General features: G+C 44.6%; 1 long non-coding RNA gene and 1 other non-coding gene across 10 annotated transcripts; one reads left to right on the top strand and one right to left on the bottom strand.

Moving 5' to 3' along the window:
* The first annotated feature begins 352 nt into the window (after window positions 1–352).
* Window positions 353–9,610, top strand: LOC102548945 (uncharacterized). 9 transcript variants are annotated; one of them, XR_015639059.1, is made up of 6 exons: window positions 353–433; window positions 2,167–2,728; window positions 4,618–4,773; window positions 6,098–6,168; window positions 6,913–7,131; window positions 9,252–9,610. It is a non-coding gene; the product is annotated as an uncharacterized LOC102548945 (long non-coding RNA). The 9 variants fall into 9 exon arrangements; XR_015639060.1 differs by lacking the exon at window positions 353–433 and adding an exon at window positions 1,020–1,188; XR_015639062.1 differs by lacking the exon at window positions 2,167–2,728 and having other exon boundaries at window positions 353–448.
* Trnaf-gaa5 (transfer RNA phenylalanine (anticodon GAA) 5) lies at window positions 535–607 on the bottom strand. Its single transcript has one exon. It is a non-coding gene; the product is annotated as a tRNA-Phe (tRNA).
* Window positions 9,611–20,622: the final 11,012 nt, after the last annotated feature.

Below are 20,622 nucleotides of genomic sequence, written 5' to 3' on the forward strand. Positions count from 1 at the left end.
ACTTAAACGTTAGGAGCTGTAAAGCTACTACTACTCCTTTAGCATTAAGCAAGTGACCCTGCCTGGGAACACCCCATGCCGCCCTTTTGCATCTCTAGCAAAATCCTGAAGCAAGCACCTGAGCGCGCAGGAGGATCGGCATTAAAAAGTGGGAGCCGAAGGACATTTGTACGCGATCTTCTCGCCTCCAGGGAAGACCCGGCCTGTTCCACAACAAGATAGGACCCTCCTTTCTCACGCCGGAGACTCCCGACGGCCGGCGCGTACCCCGAATCCTGCAGGGGCGCGCGCAGCGGACCGCCTTCCCTGCCAAGGCGGCCTGGAAGCATTGCGCACGCGCAGCAGCGCCTCCGACGACACCCGGAAGTGCCAGTGCCTGTTGCCTGCCGCCACCGGTGGTCGAGAAAAGCTGCTTGTGTTTCTTCGACCCCAGGTCAGCGACTTTGAGGTGAATTCAAGAGAGGTTGTTGGATGGAAGGAATTAAGGAAGGAACTTAGAAGGACCCCTGTTCAGGGTTAAAATTAAAAACCAGCTGCCGAAACCCGGGATCGAACCAGGGACCTTTAGATCTTCAGTCTAACGCTCTCCCAACTGAGCTATTTCGGCGCTGCGCCTCTCCCCTTCTACAATGTGCTATCTCTGAGTACTTCAGGTCCAGTCGTCCTGCGGTGTTTTATTAATAATTAATCTGTTCTGTATTTTTGTTTGTTCTGTTTGAATCATGTTTCTTCGGTCTCACTTCTCGTAACCAGAAATTCACGGTCCTGGTCCCTTCCCGAGACCAGCTCGGGGTTTCCTAGGCGAACATGTCACACTTTTGGACTGTACGGGAATGTCCCAGATCTGGCTGGCTGGCAGTGTTTGCCCAGAGCTGTTGGTTGACTGAGTGGTTGGGTCCCTGGAGGCCAGAGTCCTCTGGCCAGTCCCAGACGCGGCATTCGTAGTCTCTCAGACCCGCGTCCTGCAAAGGGCGCAGCTCGGTTACAAGCTCTGAGGGGAACCTGTTTGGCAAACACTTGGGCAGTTCATGAAAGAAGACTTAATGTCAGCGCTCCTTCACGTCACGCGGGTTCCTGGAGCACCCACTACCTGCCCCCTGGATCTTACTGAAGTTCTGTTTTCTTCTCCTCTCCGATTAAATAGTACTAATCTCAATAGCACTTTCTCTCGACGCCCTTTCAGCCCAGGTACGAGACTTTTCTTTACCTAGAAGCGTCGCTATCAATTTGGGTTGATGGGAGGATGTGAAAGGAAAAGAGAAAAAGAAAGAGTGCTTGCGACCTTCACTGGGTCCCCTTCATTCAGTCTGCATTCTACAAACGGGTCTCTGGGCGCCCGGTTTGAACCAATAACAGAGTCAACCAAATCCACATAACAAAAGAGCTCGAAAATTAAGAGGTCGGTGGATAAGGAGAGTGTCCTCTTCTGTCACTGCCTGCCTGGACTCAAGTGTGCCGTGAGTCAATCTCAGGCTCTTGGGGTCTTTCCATCTCTTCCTGGAGACTGGGAGGTGTGGTGGTCTGACTGAGAAATGTCCCCTACAGTCTTGAACATTTGAACAGCAGTTTAGGGGGGGTTAGAAAGTGCAGACTTTTGGAGGAAGTATGTCATCGGTCCTTAGAAGGTCACAAGTGCACTTTAGGTCCCCCCAGCCTCCCGGGATAAAAATTCACATTCCCGATTCTGAGTCTCGTTTCATGGACTGAACTCTGCTATCTTCAACTTGAGGTTCTATGAACAAAGTAAGCTGATCCCAAGGACACATTGTCTCTGGGTTTGAGAGAAAACTTCTGCTTCATCTGCAAGACTGCAGAGGAGAGGAGCCATCACAGCAACCATGGAGGGCAGGCTCAGAATAAGGATAAGGATGTGGGAGGAGATCCTAACCCAAACAGAAACTTTTTGTAGGCCACACTCCAGTTTTCCCAGTTAACCCAAGGATGCTTGCTAACCCCGATGCAACCGCTTATGATATCTATGAAAACTGAACTAGCCAGCAGAAGGAAGACATCAAAATTAAAAAAAAAAAAAGAAAGCTTGTTGTATATATGTCTGAAATTCTTTTTGAACTGTTGTCAATTGATTATCTGTTCTTAACGTTGTTCCTGGAACCCCTACAGCACAGACAAAACCCTGACGACCACTTTACTTTCCTCTCATTTTAGTATTCGTCCTAGGGAAGTTTAAGAAAAATTGACGGGAATATATAAAAAGGATATAGGAGCAGTTTGAAAGGGCTGCTCTTGGCCCAAACTGGGACAGCATAAACATCACGGATGCGTAAAACACAAAGTCATGACTACAGTACCTAAAAGCCTTGTGGCGGGCAGTGAAGACTGGCACGGAACTGAAGGAATTGTGCCGTGGGTTAAATGCAGAAGAAGTGGTGGCCCTGAAAATTGCCGTTTTCTAAGCATCGTAGTGAAGAGTCGTTCTGTGAGGAATTATCAGTGGCTGCTAATGTAGCTCAGTTAAGAGTGCTTGCCTGCCACGCACAAAACCCTGTTTCTGAGCCTCAGGCTTTCTAAGGCCATGTGTGGTGCAACGAGCTTATAACCCCAATACTCAGGCGTCAGAGGCAGGAGGTCAGGAGTTCAAGATTATCCCAAGTGAAATTTCAAGTTCAAGACCAGCCTGGGACAGGAGAAACTCTGCTTCAGAAAAAGAAAGGAGGAAGAAAAGGATGGTGACAGGAAGCGGGGAAGTCCCCTGAGATGGCAAGTCTAGGTGGGTAATGCTATGCAAGGCCAATATAAGGCTTCGAAGGTTCCCACTATATTTAATAGTTACCACGGGGGGAAATAAATCGGCAGCCAAGAACATTTGGGCGTCGTGTTCCCTGAGACACCACACACTTTGCATAGAATCCAGTCAGCCATAAATAGGTTGGAATTTAGCCTGAAGCAGCGTCATTTCTTAAGCAAAAGCCATCCTAAAAGCTGGAAACACACACACACATTTGCACACACGTGTTCAATGCACTGCCACCATCATGTAAGGATGTTAAAGAAAGATGACATCCCAATGTAACTTGGCATCAAGAACTAGCCCTCACACTGGAGGAAAAGAAAGTTTCGGGGACATTTGATGACACCGAGGCTGTTGTTTTTTCCCCCAAGCTCAGCAGCCAAAGTTATGTGACAAATCACCCTTGTTTTTAGATAAAACAAATAAAAAATAATACTGTAAATTCACAATATTTTATATGTGAACATACATGTGTAGTTATGAAGAATTTCGAAACAGCTAAGAGTTGTTGAATCTGGGGATAGTGTATACAGTTTCTTTGTGCTGATTTGCAATTTTCCTGAGAACTTGAAACTCAGATTACATTTTTCTTTGGGTTATTTTCTTTAGGACAATAGTTTCAGTTAGAGTCATTAATGCTAGAATTGAAAGACAACTTGAGTTTATTTTATCCCAATCCATAAATTGTGTGTTCCCTCAAGATGCGCTGGAATCGCTGTGCATACAACGTGCTCAACCTCTCTGTATCAGTCTGCTTGAGCAGTCACAATGAAACACCAAAGATTGTGTAGTTTACACAGGTTTGGCTGCCTTGCCCTCCCAACACATACACATACACACACGCACACACATGCACACACATTGCTCAATGCACGTGCATACAGAAAGTTACCTGCTCAGAAAAGGTCACACATACTGTGGGTTATGACCCCATGCTTAGAACATCTTTCAGCTTTACACAACCACAGTAAGGGCTAGCCTTGGGTATAAGAACTGAGAAAAGCCTGTAATTCAGTCCACACTAGACAGACAGTTTGGTACAAACCGACAGCTCATCCACAAAGCAGGTTCTGCACCCTGCATCAAACACTTGTAATTTGTAAGGTTTGAATCCAGGCCAAAAGTGTGCTAGGTGAGTGTCCTGCTGTTGAGATGTAACCCCACTCCTTGTTTTTTGTTTGTTTTTTTTTTGTTTTGTTTTGTTTTGTTTTTTTGAGACAGATTCTTGCAAGTTAGCTCATGCAGGCCTTGAGCATGCCTTGCGGTCTGGTTTGTCCTTACCCCACGCCCATGCCTCAGCTTTTCGTGTGTTGACGTTATACACAGATACGTGCCGCCACACCCAGATACTTTCAATCTTCAAAAAGACCCTCTTTTCACTAAAAAATTGATATCAGATTCTAAGTTCAAAACCAGAATCCAGGACTAGGCCTGACGCTTGCTGTTGGGCATTTTTTGTGAGTGCGTGACTATGCACCTGATGTTTTTCTGTGTGTAGAACATTACACCCTCACTTGACGGATGCAAAATGATTCTTCCAAATCAGCTGAAGTTGCAACCGAGGGGAGAAGCGTTAAAAAGTTAATACATTGCAAATATCATCAGTGTGCTGAATCGATCCGAAAGAACTTAATTTATTTAAAGCCATTAAACCTCGGGTCGATGAAGACCTTATTGTGTTTTTTGTTTTTGTTCAATCGCATACATCAATATAAAGCCCCTGGGTGTACTCACCAGGCCAGAAACAATTAAATAAATGGTACTCGAGAACTACCTACCAAGCTGTTTGTATGTTCTAACCCAACCCTCCCACACCCAGCCAACAAGAGTCTAACTCACCTTTGTGGATTTTGCACGATGCCCTACAGGTCAGAAAACTTGGACTCCAGAAGTTGAATGTTGTAGGCTTGGGCACTCTTAAGTCCTTCTTATCTTAATTGCTTGTGGCTTGCAATTAATGGCGCCGTGGACCAGCCCTCCAGCTGTTTTCATTTCCCCATCTGCATGCCTCTGCCTCCTACCAGGTAAGGATAAAGCCTAATTATTTCCTAAATCCCTTGTTAATAAAAATAGGGGTGGGGGAGGGACCAGGGCTGGAGAGATGGCTCAGTGGTTAAGAGCTATACTAGAGTACTCTTGCAGAAGACAGGAGTTCTGTCCCCAGCGACCACAAGTATCTGTTTCCTTTTCAACTTTTTAGGGGCTTCAGGTGGCTGGGATTCCAGGCTGTGACACCGGGCTTAGAAATCAGCATTTCTTGAGATCCTCCTACCTGACTAGAGATAGGGACTTCTAAGGAAAGACTGCCTGAGTCTCCTCCAGCAAGAAGACAGTTGGTACCTAGACAAGGCACTGCACAGACATGATCCCAAACTGTCACACCTCCCAGCTGCTCTCTAATGTAATTCCTCTCACTCCCTGTCCGTCCCTCAAGTCAGCCTGTCATTCTTCGTCCCTAGCCGTGCAGGCCACCCCCATCTTAGAATGACCCCGAGTGCATGGGAGTTAAAATAGTTCCCGGTACCCACCGGCCACGGGCTGAGTCTGAAAGCACATTCGCCCGGTTTGCAGGACTGTCCATGTAAGTGAGGAGAAAGCAACATTTCACTCTGAGAATGATTGATATCCGCTTGTTCGCCTCAGGACTGCAATGGTCTTTAAGATATACTCACTGATCAGTTCCCGGGGCCACTGGGGAATTGCAATTGCCCACACTCCAATAAACGATCCTGTATGCACGTTCATGCAAGCAACCCAATTAAACCTAGTAGGGCTTGGTGAGGCATGCACGCACAGAGACAGAGACAAAGAGATAGGGACACAGAGACAGAGAGACAGACATGGAAATAGAGACAGAGGTAGAGACAGAGACCAAAGAGAGAGACAGAGACACAGAGACAGAGAAAGATAGAAACCTGGAGATAGAGACACAGAGACAAACACAGAGACAGAGAGACAGACATGGAAATAGAGACAGAGGTAGAGACAGAGACCAAAGAGAGAGACAGAGACACAGAGACAGAGAAAGATAGAAACCTGGAGATAGAGACACAGAGACAAACACAGAGACAGAGGAGACAGGCAGGGAACTAGAGGCAGAGATAGAAACAGAGACACAGAGACAGAGACAGAGATAGAAACAGATAGAGAGACAGAGACAGAGAAAGATAGAGACATGGAGACAGAGACACAGAAACAGAAAGATAAAAACAGGTGAGTCACCTGAGAGAGCGTTTGGGGTTCAACCTGACTGAAAGGGAAATGAGAAAGGGTAATAAGGGGAAACACAACCCCAAAATTTTATATATGGTGCCGTTTTTGCTTTGCTTTGCTTTGTTTTGTCAACAGGACACAAGCTAGGGTCATCTGGCGTGAGGGAGCTTCCGTTGAGGAATGGCCTCCATCAGACAGGCCTGTTGGTGAGTCTGCGAAGCATTCTCTTGACTAAAGATTGACGTGGGAGGACCCAGCCCACAGTAGGCAGTGCCATCACTGAGCAAATGGTCCTGGGGTAAGCAAGCCGTGGGAGAGCAACTCAACAAACACGATTGTTCCATGGGCTCTCCTCACTTCCTGCTCTGGCTTCCCTTCACGAAGGACTACAGCCGTGAGCTGGAATGTAGACCCCTCCTCCCTCGGTTTCTTTGGTCATCGCGGCGGAGAACTAACTACGGCGCGCATGTTATGGAACTGTCAGACATGAAATAATAAATACACGCTCACCTTCGATCCTGTCGGTGTGCGACACTGACAAGCTTTAAGGCACTGTAGGGGACCCGGGGCAAGGCCTTGCTATCACATGTGGGTCCGTGAAAGCCCAAACCAGCTACTGAGTCCCAGTGACACACATTCGGTGACAGAAGTAGGACTAGAATTTGGTTTTAGGTCCCCCAGTCAGAGCTGTCACACTGCATCATGCTTGTCCCTAAATTAGATTGGCTCTCTGGACAAACAAGCATGCTATAACTTATGATCATAAACTTTTAGAGATCAGCTCTGCATCAGAGGGTTCTGTAGCCATGGATTGAAAATATTTCAAAAAACAAAAAACAAAATCCTAACTCGTATCCCTACTGGACATGGCTAAGCTGTTTTGTCATTATTCCCTGGACAATACAGTTTAATACAGAATTTACAGTATAAATTTCTTTTCTATCATATAGGTGTGATGTTTACATATGCTTGGCCCAGGGAGTGGCACTATTAGAAGGTGTGGCCTCATTAGAGGAAGTGTGTCACTGTGGGGGTAGCTGCCTAAGGATGCTCAGTGTGTTCCGGGCTTCCTTTTGGTGAAGATGTAGAACTGAGCTCCTCCTGCACCATGACTGCCTGGATGCTGCCATGCTCCCACCTTGATGATAATGGATTGAACCTCTGAACCTGTAAGCCAGCCCCAATCAAATCCTGTCCTTTATAAAACTTGCATTGATCATGGTGTCTGTACACAGAAATAAAACCTTAACTAAGACAATAAGGTATCCTCAAGTAAGCTGGGGAAGCCCTAAAGTATAGGAAGGGATAGATATAGGTTACATGTAAAAACTTTGTAACTTTATAACATGGATTCAGGCATTCTCAATATGTAACATGGTAGCTTTTAGGAGACCAGTGCTGAAATATTTATAATAATAAATAATTGTCAAATTATTTATCTTTTCTTTTGACACAGGGTCTGATTTTGCAGCTCAGGCTGACTGACAGGAGATATATATATCTCTTACCTCAGACTTACAGATCTGCCTCTGCCTCTCTGCCTCTGCCTCTGCCTCTGCCTCTGCCTCTGCCTCTGCCTCTCTGCCTCTGCCTCTGCCTCTGCCTCTGCCTCTGCCTCTGCCTCTGCCTCTGCCTCTGCCTCTGCCTCTGCCTCTGCCTCTGCCTCTGCCTCTGCCTCTGCCTCTGCCTCTGCCTCTGCCTCTGCCTCTGCCTCTGCTGGAATTAAAGGCATGCATTAAAGGCTTCAGTAAATATCTCAAACACGTAATACACAGAGATAGAGCAAAATGTTAACATTGTTGAACACAGATGGAGAAATGTGTCTTAAATGTTGTTTGCTTTTAATTTTGCATAATAAAAACTTGAGAGAGAATAAATACCAGTGTCACTTTACTGGTGTAGAAATCTCTGTGTTAGAGACCTGTGTTCTACTGACTGCTGAAGAACTCTGCTCACTGTTGGTCTCCACAGCCAGTGAGCAAAAGCTATGTCTTGCCATGCATAAGCCGGCATCATATTTCTGGCATCCTCAAATCAGAAATGTATGGTTTGACAGAGAATCTTTATCCTGCTCCTTTTTTTCCATTGAGCTCCCAAACCAAAGTGTCTAACCTATTTTTTTAAACAAAATAAAAAGAAAAGTCTAACTGAATTTTTATTTTATAAGGAATCATGTTTATTGAAAAAAAAATGACACACCTAAGTGAAATTTCCCTGTTTCAAAAATTCAAAAGTCAGGCCCAATGTAATACACAGCGAAGCCTTTCCTTAACTTCGCAAGGTCAACCCGAGATTCTATCATGACACAGGATGGGGATAGAAATGTCTTCTTTGCTTTTTATTCTTAAATTTTAATTTCCTTTTGGAATCAAGCTTTCTGTTTTGACCTTCCCGTCCTAGGGAAACCCGACTGTGGAGGTTAGGACACTGCAGCAGCCCAGGCCCTTTGATGAGAGCCTTGGCTTAAGCAACCACAATCGCAGCTCCTGAGAATTCAAAACTAATTTAATTTCAGTATGTGGTGCATTATCCTTTTCTATGATAACCGGAATATTTGCAGAGCAAGTCAGAGGTTGTGTAAGTATTTAGAATTCGAGGAGGGTGAAAGAAACATCTAGAAACGGCAGATCTATTTAAGAGGAGTATGCATTTTTTTTAAAAAAAAATACTAAAAGCTTAGACCTTCCACTTAGTAGGTAATACTCAAATAGCTGAAATGGGCATTTTTCTTCTGTAAGATTTTTTTATTGGTTTTTGGCAGAGAAAAAATGCTTTATATATTCAAGTCTGTTTATTTGGTTCTTCTGTATGTCTGTCTTAGTCAGGGTTTCTATTCCTGCACAAAAAGTCATGACCAAGAAGCAAGTTGGGGAGGAAAGGGTTTATTCAGCTCACACTTCCACATGGCTGTTCATCACCAAAGGAAGTCAGGACTGGAACTGAAGCAGGTCAGGAGGCAGGAGCTGATGCAGAGGCCATGGAGGGATGTTACTTACTGGCTTGCTTCCCCTGGCTTGCTCAGCTTGCTCTCTTATAGAACCCAAGACCACCAGCCCAGGGACAGCACCACCCACAATGGGCTGGGTCCTCTCACCCTTGATCACTAGTTGAGAAAATGCCTTACAGCTGGGTCTCATGAAGGCATTTCCTCAACTGAGACTCCTTTCCCTGTGATAACTCCAGCCTGTGTCAAGTTGACACACAAAACCAGCCAGTACAGTGTCCTTCTGGGGATCAGTTGATTGATGACCCTTCATAACTGCAGTCCTGATCATCTGTTCCATTTCAGCATCAGGGTTTTTGCACTCTGTCAGTGCAATGAATGATCTGCCCTTCTTCAGCTGGTTTGAGCTGTCCTCATGCCGTGGGAATCAGCTTTCTGGGCCATCTGTGTTGCTGTCTTTCTGGACCTCTTCCTCCTTGAATCGGGCCTTTCATGTGGAAGCTTCTCTTACTCGGATCAGCTCTTTCGCAATCTTGATGGAACCCCTAATCTTTCATCACCTGTGGAAGTACAGACAAAACCTCTTCCCTAACGAAATGCATTCCCCGACTTGCATTCTGATGTTAAAGCATTGTTAGAGCATCCGGGTTAATCTAACTCTGCAAGGTTTTTTTTTTTTCTACAATAAAGTGTCTTTGAGCTAATCTTACTCCCCCTTTCTCTACCAAGGTACAATTAGGTTTTGATGAATCCACACATAAACCTCACACGTAGGCATTCTCATCCCATGCCCAGCTTTACACAAATGAGCTGGGCTTCCCACCCATTTCCACACACAAACAATCAAGCCATACTGCATAAGATGTCAATATACAGCGTCTCTAATACCTAGTTAGTTTTCTCTTGCTCTGTGGATTGCTTACAGAAAATGGCTGGCTCATGTTCCCAAGGAACAAGTTAACCCCCTGAGTGAGTTTCTGGTCAGTAAGAGATTACCTCACATGTCTCTCGATGGTCTGCACTCATTAGTCCAAAGCCAACCCTTCCTGCACCCCAGAAAGTTGACATATCCCAGAAGGCTGAGGTCTTCTAGAGAAGTCTCTAGGAACATCTTGTCTACAATCCCTTTTCAAATGACCTCACTCCCCAAAATGAAAACAATGTCTATTTTGACACATATGTCATTGCTTGTCCAATTACATAGTCATCAACAGAAGTTCTAATCCACTCATCTATGGGTGCTGATCAAACTTTTATAGATCCAGGGGCTGGAGAGATGGCTCAGTAGTTAAGAGCACTGACCGCTCTTCCAGAGGTCCTTGATTCCCAGCAACCACATGGTGGCTCACAACCATCTGTAATGGGATCTGATGCCCTCTTCTGGTGTGTCTGAAGACAGGTACAGTGGACTTATATATAATACATAAACAAATCTTTAAAAATTAAAAGTCTAAGGACATGTTTATACTATGTATTTGCGTTGTCAAAAGCTAAAGTTTCAGCTAGTACATGTTTTGCATCTGGAACTGATATTGCCCTGCTGCTTACAGACAATGTTAACCAATGTAATAAGTAAAAGCCTCTCTGGGGCTTTGCATAATCTTTGTGAACAAAAGACCTTCTTCCTTGTTCCTCAACCTTATCTAGGCTCTCAAAGCTACTAAAGTACATTAGGTAATAATAGGGTCATCAAATTTCATCTGCATACTTCCAGTTTCTGCCTGCACCTAGAGCTGAACTGCTCCCACAGCTCTCTCTACCCAAATCGAGAGAGAGAGAGAGACAGAGAGAGACAGAGAGACAGAGACAGAGAGACAGAGAGAGAGAGAGAGAGAGAGAGAGAGAGAGAGAGAGAGAGAGAGAACTGGACTCTCAGGAGTCCAATGGCTTATGCTCTAAGTTCAAGAATTGAAAAATGGGACCTCATAAAACTGCAAAGCTTCTATAAGGCAAGGACACTGACACTGTCATTAGGAAAAAACAGCAACCAACATATTGGGAAAAGATCTTTACCAATCCTACATCTGATAGAGTGCTAATATCCAATATATATACAAAGAACTCAAGAAGTTAGACTCCAAAGAGCCATATAACCCTATTAAAAATGGGGGTACAGAGCTAAACAAAGAATTCTCAGCTGAGGAATACTGAATGGCTGAGAAGCACCTAAAGAAATGTTCGACATTTTTAGTCAACAGGGAAATGCAAACCAAAACAACCCTGAGATTCTCACGCCAGTCAGAATGGCTAAGATCAAAAACTCATGTGACAACAAATGCTGGTGAGGATGTGGAGAGAGAGGAACACTCCTCCATTGTTGGTGAGATTGCAAGCTGGTACAGCCACTCCAGAAATCAGTCTTGAGGTTCCTCAGAAAATTGGACATTCCACTACCTGAGGATCAGCTATTCCACTCCTGGGCATATACCCAAAAGATGCTCCAACATATAACAAAGACACATGCTCCACTATGTTCATAGCAGCCTTATTTATAATAGCCAGAAGCTGGAAAGAACCCAGATGCCCCTCAACAGAGGAATGGATGCAGAAAATGTGGTACATCTACACAATGGAGTACTACTCAGCTATCAAAAACAATGACTTTATGAAATTCTTAGGCAAATGGATGGAACTAGAAAATAGCATCCTGAGTCAGGTAACCCAAACACAAAAAAACACACAGGGTATGTATTCACTGATAAGTGGATATTAGCCCAAAAGCTTGAATTACCCAAGATACAATCCACAGATCACATGAAGCTCAAGAAGGACGACCAAACTGCAGATGCTTCACTCCTTCTTAAAAGGGTGAACAAAAATATTCATAGGAGGAGATATGGAGACAAAGTTTGGAGCAGAGACTGAAGGAATGGCCATTCAGGGCCTGCCCCACCTGGGGATCCAGCACAAATATATACAGCCACCAAAACTAGACAATGTTGATGAAGCCAAGAAGTGCATGCTGACAGGAGCATCACATCGCTGTCTCCTGAGAGGCTCAGCCAGAGCGTGACAAATTCAGAGGCAAATGCTCGCAGCAAATCATTGAACTAAGAATGTGGTCCCTGTTGGAGGAGTAAGAAAAAGGATTAAAGGAGCTGAAGGGTTGCAACCCCATAAGAACAACAATATCTCCCAGGGACTAAACCACTACCCAAAGAGTGCACATGGACAGACCCATGGCTCCAGCTGCATATGTAGCAGAGGATGGCCTTGTTGGGCACCAACGGGAGAAGAGGTCCTTGGTCCTGCTAAGGCTGGACTCCCTAGTTTAAGGGAATGTCAGGCTGGGGAGGTGAGAAGGGGGATGGTAGGGGAGGGGGGAACACTCTTATAGAATAAGGGGGAGGGGGATGGGATAGGGGGGTTTATGGACAGGAAATCAGGAAAGGGAATAATAACATTTGAAATGTAAATAAAAATATCCAATAAAAATTTTAAAAGAAAAACTTCATCTGCACATCTGCTGTCTTAAATCAGCAGATTGACCTTCACTTAACAATCGGTTTTTCGAAACGTTAACACCTTTAAACCTGTTACACACTTCCACAATTGTATCTTCTTGTTGCCATTGGGCACTGTAATTGAGGACCAGCTTCCAGAGCAGATGCTGCTAAATCTTTCCATCCCATTTTGGGTAGCCCAGGTCTTTAACATCTGTCTCATTCACAGTGAGTGCATTTCATGCTACTACTGGTTCTATATGGATACTACAGGTTCACAATTAAGCACTTCCTGATCCCTTCCTTCCTCTGTCTTTTGTCCCTCACGTCTCTGTAGTATCATAGCTGATTTTTTTTTCTTGGCAAACAGCTATTATTTCAACCTTTTATGAGAGGAAATATATAAGGGCTGCAATGGAGAGTAGGGAGGGGGCTGCTCCAGTGGTCACAGTTACAATAAATATTGCTAATTCCCACAACTCCTACCCTTGCTCTCAATGAATCTGAAATGGAGTTTTCTATTTTCTTTCTTTCTTTTTTTTTCTTCCGGAGCTGGGGACCGAACCCAGGGTCTTGTGCTTGCTAGGCAAGCACTCTACCACTGAGCTAAATCCCCAACCCCTTTTCTTTTTAAACATTTATTTATTTATTATGTATACATCATACAACTTTCTGCCTTCATGTATGCACCTGCAGGCCAGAAGAGGGAACCAGACCTGATTATAGATGGTTGTGAGCCACCATGTGGTTTCTGGGAATTGAACTCAGGACCTCTGGAAGAGCAGACAGTGCTCTTAACCTCTGAGCCATCTTTCCAGCCCCAAGTTTTTTCCATTTTCTAATGCAAGGAAATTTGGCCTATATAACGACAACTGTCTTTTGGAGTGGCTGTCTATGATTCATTGCCTCAGAGGCTCCTGCATCGATGCTTGCTCTGAGCTTGAGGCTCCAGCTACTCCGGAGTCTCCTGAGTCTCTCTGTTGTCCAACCAAACTTGAAGAACTAATGCTTCTTCTGGAGATGTTCCCAGGCCAATTTCTCCTCTGCGACATTTCTATCAGATGTCCACCTTTCTCTCAGACGCCCTCTGTTTTCTGCAAAGTTGGTGGGCTTCCTTCTTCTCTAATCACATTGAGCATTAGGTGTAAATATAACCTCTGCTGCCTGAAGGTCAAGATGTAGACGTCTCAGCTGCTCCTGCACTGCATGTGCCTGTCTGCTGCCAGGCTTCCCGCCATGATGATGATGGACTAAATCTCTGAACCTGTAAGCCAGCCCCAATGAAACGCTGTCCTTTGTAAGATTCGTCTTAATCATGGTGTCTCTTCACAACCATGGAAGCCCTAAGACATAAGTTAGTATCGGGGACTGAGAAATTGTTGTAATAGGCCTGACCATGCTTTTGTTTGAAGAAATGTAGATTTGAGGACTTCGGATTAGAAACAGCAGTGGGATGCTTTAAGTGGGGCTCAGTGGGCCATACAGGTAGGAACATGAAAGACCGTGTTTCTGAAGATGATTTGAACTTTGGGGGCCTGTTATCGAAAGGTTTCAGAGGAGAAGAATTTTAGTTTGCTGCCTGGAGATCACTCTTGTGATATCTTTGTGAAGAATTTAGTTGCTTCTTGCCCTTTACTAAAGTGTCTGTCTGAGACTAAGGGGAAGAGATTTACATTAATTGCATTAACAAAGGAAATCTGAAAGCAGCCTAGCATAGACTCTATCCTGTGGTTCGCTCTTATGAAGAACATTCTGATCGAATATAGCAAGCCTATAAAGGAAAACTACAAATGTATGGTTCAAGGATTTTAGGGGCTAGAGAGATGACTCGGTGGTTAAGAGTATTGGCTGCTCTTCCAGAGGACTGGGGTTCAATTCCCAGCACACACACACATGGCATCTCACAACTGTCTGTAATTCTAGTTCCAGGGGATTAAAGATGTGTAGTGTGTCTGCATTCCCGCTGGATCACACAGACCTAGGTCTTTGGATGTGATCCCTTGCCAGAGCAGCCATGATGCTAGATTATAATTCCCCTACATTATCTCTTGGAAGGCAGGAGTTGAAGGGACTCTGGCCAGCCTGGCAAATGTGTCTCTGGCAGGCTTTGGCCCTCTTTTCCATTGCTTTTGCCTTGCTAAAAACAGTGGGATTACATCCCTACAGCTAGACACCCCAGCCTACTCCTTATTTGGACACTTCTTCCTCCTGAGGTGGGCTACTAAGGTGTTTAGTCCACCTAAGTAACATGTCCAGTAAAAATATACCACCACGACCTAACCTATTCTAACACAGACCTCTCCCTTTTTTAATCCTTAGAAAATTGCACCTGCAAAGTTATTTGCTTCTGTTTTGCTGCCCGAGTCAGAAGGCAGCCACTGTAACTTTTCTTCCAAATTAATAAAGGATCTCTCTGTAACAACAGGTGTTTGGGTGTGGCTTGTGTCTAATCCGGGGTCGAGAAGGGCACCCCCCAACTGTGTGGTGGTCTCCTTTAGGAATGATTTTCAGGGAAAGATACTGTGACATACAGGTCGAGAAATGCAGACATGATTCTGCTTCCAGAAGCTACAAGTCTAGCAGAAAAAGCAAACTCATTAAGCGCATAAATTTGTTGGTATGTAAAAAGATAGAACTTCCATATATGCAAATAAGGCCATTTTAGTCTCTTTTGTCATTATAACATAGAATATCGGCGTCTGGGTAGCGTAAATAAAGATCGAAGAGTCCAACAGTGGACAACCTCATCATTTGGGCCTTTGGTGAGACTCTCATGAGAGATGTCATCAAAATAGAAGGATGGAGCTGGTAAAGTAGTTCAGCAGGTGACAGACCTTGCCACCAAGCCTGAGTCCCTGGAAATCACCAAGTAGAAGGAGAGAACTGATACCACACACATGATGTGGCCAGCACACACACACATACACCCATGCACACACATGCACATGGGCACATGGGCGCACACACACAATCTGAAAAGGAATGGTCAAGAGTGTGTGCAACAGGTCTCATAGGGCAGACGGGGATACTTAGAAGAGCTCAGGGGGGTTGTTGTTATTTTGTAACAATTCACTCTCCTGGAAAGTTTCATTAAGTCCACCAAAGGTCATATCAATTGATCTGATTACCTCCTACTGGTCTCCGCTCTTTTTTTTTTTTTTTTTTTTTTTTTGTTCTTTTTTTCGGAGCTGGGGACCGAACCCAGGGCCTTGCGCTTCCTAGGCAAGCGCTCTACCACTGAGCTAAATCCCCAACCCCGACTGGTCTCCGCTCTTAAAGGTCCCATCACCACCAGGTCTCTTTCTCAGGTACATATTTAGCCCCAAATGTGTGTCTCTAGATCTTGAGCTCACTAACCTGATCTTCAGATTTATGTATGTGACTGTTTCTGAGTTAAAGACCCAGCTCCTAAATGTATCATTCCGGTCCCACATTCAAAGTCTTCAAATACCACCCAAGTCAAGCGACAGCACTTCCCCAAATCATCAGTCAGTGTGTTATTTAATCTAAAAGTTCTCCAGTCTGTCATCGGCTCTGCCCACATTTGCAGGTGTGTGCTTCAGGCCTCGGCATCAGCAGCCTGATTTACTGCAGTCACTTCCTAAACTGGATGCCTTCAGGAGTTCAATCTTGCCATCCTTAAACCTATCTTCCATACCGTTTCTGGAATAAGCTATCAGAAACATAATTCTATAGTCAATAAAGACGGTAAAAGATCCCTCACCATGTAAAAGTGTCCATGATATATTGTCAGTGGAAAAAAGCCATCTCTATAAAGAGTAAATTCATGATAACCCCATACTTGGTTTTAAAAAAAAATTAAGCGTATGTACAGCAAAAAAGAGCATACACCAGAATATTAATGTCATCTTTCAATGGTAGGATGACTTTCTGGTTTTTACTTAAGTGTTCGACTTCTGCAACACATGCATGTGACCTTTGAAATAAAAAAAAATAATAAAACCAATCTACAAATCTGGTTAAGATTTGTTTAAAGCTGTATAAAAATTTTTCTTGGCAGGGTGAGGTGCTAGCATCTGGCTATGGCAAAGAAAGCCCTTCAGGAGCCTGCACACATATTTGCTGAGGCCAGAAAATATCGGCTGTCTTCCTCTGTTGTTTTCTTAAGAAAAACTCTAAAAGGAGATTTGAGCAGATATAAGAAGGCAGGGACCATGGAGGGACACAGAGAAGACAGGAGTCCACAAACCTAAGGAGAGAGGCCTCCTATACTAACTTTGACCTTAGGTTTCCTGCCTCGAAATTGTGAGGAAATAAATTTGTTGTAGAAGATGCCGCAGCGGTGTGTGGGATAGAAGCCCCTGACCACCAATGTGCCCGTTCACGTTGTCAGGGGCAGTCTACCAAGGCAGGGTGGAAATGGAACATCCGAAGGGGAGCCTGGGTACCATCAGGCTTAAGTAGGCTGCAAAGGGAGGTCAGCCGGACTCCCAGTCACTATCAGTTATCCAGTGCACACACCTTGCAGCCAGATAGACAAATGGAAGGGGAGGGGAAAGTCCATCTTGGTTTATCAATGGGTGTCTTAGGGTTTTAGTGCTGTGAACAGACACCATGACCAAGGCAAGTCTTATAAAGGACATTTAATTGGGTTTGATTACAGATTCAGAAATTCAGTCCATTATTATCAAGGCTGGAACATGGCAGCATCCAGGCAGGCATGGTGCAGGAGGAGCTGAGAGTTCTACATCTTCATCTGAAGGCTGCTAGCAGAATAGTGACTTCCAAGCAGCTAGGATGAGGGTCTTATAGCCCACACCCATAGTACCATGCCTATCCCAACAGGGCCACACCTTCTGACAGTGCCACTCCCTGGGCAGAGCATATACAAAGCATCACAGTGGGTAAGTTACACACAGGGCAAGTGAGAAGTAGACAGTAGTTGTATTTAAGCCATGCCAAAGTGGCCTTAAAGCAAACATGAAAACCTGGGCGGGTGAGAGGGATCACCAGGTTGAGGTTCTTCCCACTAAACCTGACATCCATACTGCATTCAGTCCCGGGACCCACATGGCAGGAAGAATGGATTCCCTGAAGCTGTCTTCCGGCATTCACACATGCACCCTGGCATAGGATTCCCTAATCCACAAGATGAAGACGTGTAATTAAAAATATACAAAGGGAAATCAAAGGACAGTGGTTTAAGCAGTGTGTCTTGCCTGGCATCTAGAAGTGGCCTGCATTGGAATAACATACTCAGTTATGGACAGAAAGCTACTGTGGCCTAGAAAGAGAAGCTATGGGAGTAGAGGTAAGAAAGACAGGGTTGGAGTGGATGGATGGATGGATGGATGGATGGATGGATGGATGGATGGGAGAGGGTGGAAGAGTACAGGCCTGTGTATCTACAGAAGAGGTGCTGAACCCAGAAAACAAAAGGACATGCTTTTAACTTTGCCCAACTTTGCCACCAGTGACCATGGCATAACCACACTGGGTATCTGCATGTAACAGGTATAAATTAGAGAAGGAACCTACTCCTGGGACCCACAACACACACTTTTACTTCCCATGTAGTTAACTCACCTGTGAACATCCAGTCTTTAGGCATCAGAGGCAAATGGTGAACTCCCAGTATGACACTATTCAAGCAGATCTTTTACTTGGTGACATGCCAGTGGCTTATCCTGGCACCCATTTCACCAAGGAAGGCAGCAAAAGAGTATGAAGTCAGTGGTTGCAGCCAAAGGCTTTACCTTTAGCAATTATGTCGGTGTTTGGCAATTTCTACCTTCTTTAACTCAGCTATTCCGTGGCCAAAGGCCACTGGCTTCTGGCAATTTGACTCCTACTGATACCAGCAGAGGATTAAGAAAAAAGGCTTAGTTACCAGCCCTCTCTGGCTCAAAGGCCCCTTGCTGGCCAGAAAATTCTTCCTGAACAATAGAGAAAAGAAAAGGAAGAAAGGGAGAAAGTCTAGCACATACACAGACAGACACATTCTCTCTCTCTCTCTCTCACACACACACACACACACACACACACACACACTCCTTGGCCTGGCTCTACTACCTGTCTCATCAATTCCACAAGTATTCATGCACACACACACACACACACACACACACACACACACACACATATATATACATACATACATATACCTACTCATGTATGTATACACACACACACACACACACATTTGGTGGATCAGGCTGAGCCCCAACAGCCACACTTTATTTCTTCTCTCTGGCCTTCTTACACCTTCTTAGACAAAAAGTTCTTTATAAAATTACCTCTTAGATAAAATGTTACACAAAAGGTGAATTACAGACAGATGTTGATAGTTAAGTTTAAAGCAGTGTTTCATTCTGTAAGCTCATTATAAGTTCAAGTCAACAATTTCACATGGTCTTGCTTTATCATAGAGCACACCAATGGTGTTGGACCTGATGTAGAATGAGTGTTTTCTCCTTTATCACAAATCTGTCCCAAGCTTGTTTCTCTACTCAGTGCAATTTATGAAAGCTCACTGTAGTCCTTATCATCTAGTCTTTACTTACTATTTTATGAGGAGAGAGAGCACATTCTATTCTTGATTCTAACTTATTACATCAGGGATGTAATAAACTTATTATTCAGGGATAACAATTAAAACCATCTCCTTGCACTTTCTTCCCAACATTATTTGAAACAGATCAGGAATTCTATAAAGTCATTAATTCATCTAAACACCATTAACTCACGAAAGTTCATCTTCATGTTGATCTTCAGGGAATTTGCTCATTAGGCTAGGTAATAGTGGCAGAAAAGACATATCAGCAGTGAGAAGCGATCCTGGGATGAACTCTGGGGCTTGGCCTCTCCAGAGTGCACCCATCACAGCCATGCAAAATGGTGGGCCATCTCTAGGAAACTCACTTGCTGACCAGAGCCTTTCTTAGATGGCTGAGCCACACAGTGGGTGTTTTTCCCTCAGTGATGCTTTCCTGCCTACGGAGCCTGAGCCAGTGTGACTATCTGCCCACTTTCACATCCCCCGTCATCTGCATTGGCATTGCTCTAGCCCACATCTGCCTCCCTCAGGACTTGAGCTCCCTTTGCAGACAGGTCCAACATAGGAGCTGAAGGGAAGAGACATACATGGGAACCTCCTGGCTTGGGTGTCTACTGCATGTATTAATACTTAATTGGCAGTCCAATAAACCATGTGTTTGTTATAGTTTTATTACAAAGCAAGTCTCACTACATTGTCCAAGCTGCCTCAAACTCATGATCCTCCTGCCTCAGTTCTTAAGGCGTGGGATAGTAGGTGTGAACCCCAGACTCTTTCTTTTGCCTACATAGTTTTGGGGCTGGTGTGTGTAGGCTATGGTGCACTTTTGGAGTCAGAAGACAGCTCATGAGAATCAGATTGTCAGGTGAAGTGGCCCAGTGGCTTTAGGCTGAGCCATCTCTGATCCCTCTCCCAGTGTGGTGGCTTGAATATGTATGGCCATTGTGATGGCTGTGTGTTGTCAACTTGACTGTATCTGGAATGAACTACAACCAGAACTCATAAAGATCTCAAGAAAATAAACTAAAGAAAAGCTTAGGTCCAGGTAGAGTTCAAGGTCAGTCTGTAGAGTAGGCAGTGAAAAGAAGTTATCCAAAACAGAAAACTAGTGAAGAGATCATTGAAAGAGGGGACCACGTTCCACCCTGGCAAGTGGAGCTCAGCAGCTTAGACCACACGTCTCTACCACAGGTCAAGAATAGAAGGGGACCGTTACTAGGACAACTGACGATTGTTAGCTGGAACTAAGAGATTAGCAGTGATTAAGAAGAGAGCAGCATCACTGAGGTGACATCTTCCGGGAAGTGTTTTTTGAGAGCACAAAAAAAAAAAAAAAAAAAAAAAAGCTATGTTCTAGAAATAACCAAGGTTGTGCCTTGTGCTGGCAGCTGGTGTTGGCCATTTGTAAGAATCACCCAGCTGGTATGGGTTTTGAAGGCAAGAAGGGGTTGAGATCTATTGAGGCTGGACACTGTGAGAGGCTAGGGAAGGCCATTGGTGAAGGTGCAACTTCAGCAGCAGTTGAAGGCCCAGGACTGAAGAGGTCACGCAAAGACGTTGAGGTTTGGCACCATGAAGAGAGCCTATGAGAGGCTATTGGTGAAGCCTAGATGTAGAAGACTCCAGTGTATTGGAGATGTCACTCAAATGGGATGATGACCAAGAACAGCATCAGCAGTGGAGTCAACTAGAGCCTAGAGTGCTACAGAGGGCAGAGCTGGAAAAGTTACCCAAACCCTTTGGAGGAGCCCAGAAG

The sequence above is a fragment of the Rattus norvegicus genome, chromosome 15 (genome assembly GCF_021556685.1).
Source record: "Rattus norvegicus strain SHRSP/BbbUtx chromosome 15, alternate assembly SHRSP_T2T, whole genome shotgun sequence".
In the NCBI taxonomy this organism is placed as follows: Eukaryota; Metazoa; Chordata; class Mammalia; order Rodentia; family Muridae; genus Rattus; species Rattus norvegicus.